This window comes from Dioscorea cayenensis, chromosome 12, assembly GCF_009730915.1.
Source record: "Dioscorea cayenensis subsp. rotundata cultivar TDr96_F1 chromosome 12, TDr96_F1_v2_PseudoChromosome.rev07_lg8_w22 25.fasta, whole genome shotgun sequence".
Classification (NCBI taxonomy): domain Eukaryota; kingdom Viridiplantae; phylum Streptophyta; class Magnoliopsida; order Dioscoreales; family Dioscoreaceae; genus Dioscorea; species Dioscorea cayenensis.
Window position 1 is genome coordinate 12,533,242 of NC_052482.1, and position 5,785 is coordinate 12,539,026.

The 5,785-nt window shown below is 43.5% G+C and overlaps 1 non-coding gene across 1 annotated transcript; it reads left to right on the top strand.

The window, feature by feature from the left end:
- The first annotated feature begins 4,158 nt into the window (after positions 1–4,158).
- Positions 4,159–4,267, top strand: LOC120274333. The gene has a single exon (XR_005540860.1). It is a non-coding gene; the product is annotated as a small nucleolar RNA R71 (small nucleolar RNA).
- The last annotated feature ends 1,518 nt before the right edge of the window (positions 4,268–5,785 follow it).

Genomic DNA, 5,785 nt, shown 5'->3' on the forward strand with positions numbered 1-5,785 from the left:
TTGTACAAAAACTAACTCAGTAGAGATAGTCATGATTCCTCTAGAGTGCTTTCCTCGTGAGTGTGTGTATGCTTCATCCCTCGCTCTCCCTATTCACACCACATTCAATGACTACCGGTGTTAAAAATCTTAAAGACACCCTCAATAGTAGGTCAAGAGTCCTTCAGTCCACATTCAACACTTTAGTAACTAAGTGGATGCATGATTGAGTCCGGGAGAACAAATACTTCTTTATTTATTTATTTATTTATTTTTTTCCGAGTCCGCCTAACGTAGACTTCACAAAATATCTTATAATCTTTTAGAAGGATGCACATGCTTATTAGGCACAAGAGCCACCCAACTTACTTAATTACAATCTACATAGACGCATTCATGCTAAATTAGCAGAGGAATACTGACATAGACTCATTTTTTTTCATTTTTTTCAATAGATAACAATTATATACATGTCTCCCTGAGCACTTTCATGCAAAAACTTCACTTAGGGATAAAAACAAAATGAACAAAAAGAACGAATAGCTCTTAAAAAGACCATTGAGGGATGAATTTACCACTCTAACACTTTTAAATCAAAGTAGTGGGTTAGCTGGGGCAAACAAGGTAGAAAGTCATCGTGTCAAAAGCCGTGAAGAAAAACACTAGAAAGAAAAACATGACTTCCTTATAGCACAAATAACACTACAACTCATTACTATCATTCATTCAAGCCAGGAGGTTCTTAACAATAAATCATAGCTATCACCGTTGAAGTAAGCATGCCAATAGCCCATCCCATCCCCACACCTAGAATTGTACATTACCATCAATGTACACTAATCAGCAGAACATGGTGTAGAATTCATAATAATTAAATAAAGCATGAAAGGGAAGGGAAAAGAGACTGCCCCATTTGGTTGATGAAGAGTGTTCAGTGAAAGCACAGTCATTGGGCAACAACGCTAGCGAAGAGCAAAGGAGGTGGGGCAACAATCCGTGAGAAGTCCTACAAAAATAAGTAAGGCGATCACGACGAGTAAGAAAAAAAAGGAGAAGGAAAACATGCATAATAGTTAAAATAAAAGTAAAACAAGCCTAGTAAAAATTCAGCCTTTGCTACAGTAACTCGTGAAAAAAAAAAATTTTCCTTCCAAGAGTTTCTCCTAGACATGGAGCTTCCCAAAATTTACAAATGAAGGAAAAACTCAAAGAAACAAGCATACACCACATCAAAACAACCAAATATGTCATTCAAGCTTCAAAGATAAAGTGAGAACACAATAAAACCAAGTTTGTAGCAAAACCTAGAATTAGGGCTTGGATGCTTGGGGTGATGAGATCCGGCGAAACGGTTGATAAAACTCCAATTAAAACCCAAGAGTGAGTTTGCAAGATGGAGGAGAGATGATTAGAGAAGAAAAACAAAAAAAAATGGTGAAGAAATGAGTTAGAGTGAGGGAGAGATGAGAGGAAAACAAGAGGAGAAGAAGGAGGAGAGAGTGGAGAGAGAAAGGGGGACAAAGCCCCTTTAATGGGCAGCCCAGCCCATGCGGGTTCCATGCGGGCGCATGGTGCCCGCACGGGCTGGAAAAAACCAGCCTGAAAGGCTCACGGGCGCCCATGCGGGCGCATGGCGCCAGTGAGCCTCTCAGCCCACGCGTGACCAGTGAGGCCGAGAGCCTCACGGGCACCCATGCGGGCGCATGGCGCCCGTGAGGCCCACAGCCCGCGCGCACAGGGTCCCCGCGAGAGGTCCCTTACGGCCGCAAGGATGGCCACAAGGCCCCGGATCATGCCACAAGTGTCCATACAGGCCGTATACGGCCCGTATGGACCTGGAAAATTGAAAAATTGGCATGGTTCCTCTCGCAAACTCAATAAAATACGAATTACAACCTCATGGATGCCGAAATAACAATGAAACACAACTAAACAATACTAATTCAAGTCCAAAGCTACACAAGCAAGCCTAAGCATGAGTTGAGCATAACAACAAAAATATGAGAACCTCACGAGCATATGCATTCAACCACAACAAAGAGACTAAGCAACTAAAAGAAATATGAAAATTTAAGGACGACGAATTTAAAGACTTGGGTTGCCTCCCAAGAAGCGCTTGTTTAACGTCATTAGCTCGACGTACCTTTTTCTTACCTCAAGGTGGATCAAATGGTGGGGACTTACCTCCAAGCCCAAGAGAAGTGCTCCAAGATGGGAAACTCATTGAGAGGCATAAAAAGACATGGAATTTACCCTTTCCCTCGAAGAATAGTCGATCGATCTCCCGTGGTGGTGATAGTGTGCAATTCATCCCCAATTTCTGTTTCTTGTCCCTCTTACACCAAATTTTCCTTGTGGTTGATTTCTTCTTATTACTCAGCCACGGAAATGTTCCCACATAGCCTACATGCTTTACATGTGTGGGAAGTGGGTTGTTCTCCTTGTACTCATCGCTATCCATTCCTTCCAAGAATTCATCCAAGGGGTTAATTGCCAAGACCTCCTGCACACAATCAGTAATAATCATATCAGTTTCATCAGTAAAGTAGAGGGGATCGTCGTGGTCCAAGGTGTGTTTCATGGCCACGGGAAGAGTGAGAATGACTTCCTCATCCCCCACTCTCAATGTCATTTTTCCCCCTTTTACATCAATGAGGGCACCGGCGGTGTTAAGAAACAGTCGCCCGAGGATCAATGGGACTTCAACATCATCATCCACATCAAGAATAACGAAATCCACAGGGATAATGAGCTTGTCTACTCTAACTAGCACTGACCTCAACAACACCGAGGGCTTTTTTTGATAGAACGATCTCGCAAGTTGTATCGTCATCCTTGTGGGCCTCATGTCTTCTAATCCCAATTTTAAAAAAATAGCTTGTAAGGCATTACATTGATGCTAGCCCGTAGTCTGCTAAGGCTTTTTTTCTTGCATGCCTTCCCCAATCACACATGGAATAATGAAACTCCCGGGATCAGTCAATTTCTCAGGGAGCTTCCTTTGAATCATTGCAGAGAAGTTCCGTGGTAGTGCAACTGTTTCTAATTCCTCCAATTTTCTCTTATTAGTCAGCAGGTCTTTGATAAACTTTGCAAACTTGGGCATCTGAGTTAACGCTTCAACAAGAGGGATATTTATGTGCAACTGCTTGAATATATTGAGGAATTTCTTGAATTGAGCCTCGTCCTTATCTTACCTTAGCCTTGCCGGATAGGGGATCACCGGCTTGTACTCGGGTATCCTTGGTGTTGATAGTTGAATGGTTCCTTCATCTTGTTTTTCCTTTACCCCTTCAAGTTCACTCTCAGATGGCTTAGGGTCTTCCCGTGCGGCTACCCCATTATGTTTATTGCTTGAGCCCTCCTCGGCTCGTGCTTCAACCTGTTTCCCGCTCCTGAGAGTAACGGCTTTCAAATGCTCCCTTGGATTATTTTCAGTGTTACTAGGTAAGCTACCCGGCGGTCGCTCCGAGTTTGCCCTAGCAAGTTGCCCCACCTGGTTTTCCAATGATTGAATGGAGGCTTGAACATTCCTTAAAACAGTGTTTACTTCAGCGAATTGGTTGTTGATGTTCACAAATTTTGCCTCGGTATTGATCATAAACCTTGCTAACACATCTTCAGTGGTGAACTTCTTCTCGGGCTGCTGAAGAAGTTGAGATGGAAGTCCCTGTGGCTGCGGGGGCCGATGTTGCTGTTGTTGACCCCAAGAAAAATTTGGGTGATTCCTCCACCCCGGATTATATGTGTTTCCATAAGGATTCCCCGGGCCTCTGGGAGCTCCCCCAACATAATCAACTGTCTCAACTGGGGCATCTGAGGCTATTGAAATTGGGCACTGAACAGTAGCATGCCCGGCCCCACAAGTCTCGCAAGACAAAACTGCACCAGAATTTGAGCTCGTACCCAACATAAACTGATCGAATCTCTTTGTTAGGGCCTCAACCTTGGCGGCTAGCGCAGTGTTGTCATTTATCTCATAAATTCCAGCTGCCTTAGGGGGTTTTTGCCTAGTAGACCAATGACACTCATTACTTGCCATGTTTTTCAATCAAGATTTTAGCATCCTCGGGGGTTTTTACTACTCAATGACCCCCTCACTGCAGCATCGATGAGTCGTCCCTGGTTGCATAATTCGAGGCCATTGCAAAGCATCTCGTATCCTCATCCATGAGGAAAAAGCCATGATGGGGGACACTTGCATAGGGAGATCCTTGAATCTCTCATGTGCCTCAAAGAGTGTCTCGGAGTCCCCTTGTTGGAATGCAGAAATCTCTTGTCTCAATCTAGCGGCTTTGCTTGGTGGGAAATACCTAGCAAGAAATTTGTCCACCATTTCCTTCCATGTGGTGATCGATCCCGGAGCCAGTGAAGTGAGCCATCTATATGCTGCTCCCCTTAGACTAAAAGGGAATAATCTTAATCTTATCGCATCATCGGACACTGAGTTAATCTTGAAGGCGGAACAAATTTGGAGGAAGCGAGACAAATGAGCATGCGGGTCTTCATCAGCCAACCCATCAAATTGTACGGAATTTTGGACCATCCCAATTGTGCTTGCTTTGATTTCAAAGTTATTAGCAGGCACGGTGGGAGCACGCACACTGAATTCCTCACCAGTAAACTGAGGTCTTTCATAATCAGACAAGGTGCGCCTTGGTTCTGCCATGACTGAAGGTTCACTAATCTCAACTCGTGTTCCTTGATGTTCTGAACTCTCAGCCACCTCTCTCAGTCTTTGATGCAAGGTTCTCTTGATTTCATTGACAGGTTCTACAAATTTGCTTGATTGGCGCGTGTCATAAGATGGTGCCTTGCACAGTAATAAGACTCAATGATTAGGAAATAAGAGGATGATAGTAAAACAAAATAAAGGCAAATAAAAGGAAAAATATGTGCAAAAATGACTAAAAAGAAGCAAATGTACAGAATTGAAGAAATAATGGCTAAATCAATAAACTCTAAGTTTCGAGTATTCCTTGTGGGTCCCCGCCAACGGCGCCAAAAACTTGATGAGAGATCCGCAAGTGCACGGAGTCGTCAAGTAATACCCCTCGTGCAAGCACGAGAGGGTCGTATTCCCTGGGCCCAAGAATCTACTCTTACTTCCTCTTTGCGTATTGTCTAGCCGAATGATTCGAAGGGTTTCTCTAATCTATTACTTGAAATAAAAGAACTACAAATGGAGTCTATGATAAGGTAGGGGTATAAAATCAGGGGAAAGAAATGGTCACGGATGCGGATTCCCTAGGGGATACTAAAGTGCAAAGGATGCTAAGAATGTCATGCAATTGAAGGTTTGGACCTAGAGATTTTCTAAATTAGATCAATCCGATGGTCACGGCAATTAACCCCTAATCCGGTATAAGTATTGACACGAATTTCTTCCGATCAAATCCTCATACGATTGCATTAACAAGTGGGGAAATCCCTAATTAGGGCCGGAACACAACTTGGTCTAGCCCTAAGGGTGGAGGGAGTGCAGAATACCCGATGGTCACGGGCGATTCGTACATGAATCCCTTCCAAACTTGGTGTGTCTAGTACAAGGGCGATGGTCACGCTACCAAGTACAACCTAGCAGGTTGGTTTTACTGAGTTCTCATGTAAGCAACACATCAAATGCACCAAGAATGAATCACAAATACACAACAATTGCAATAGACAAAAATTAAATCATCCAAATACAGGGTTCACCGCAAGGTTCACGAGCATCCGGTGACCTTGCGGTCTACTCAGTCCATGCAAACAAATACAAGCAACAAGTCCATGAAAACAACTACAAATGGCATAAGAAAAACTCCCT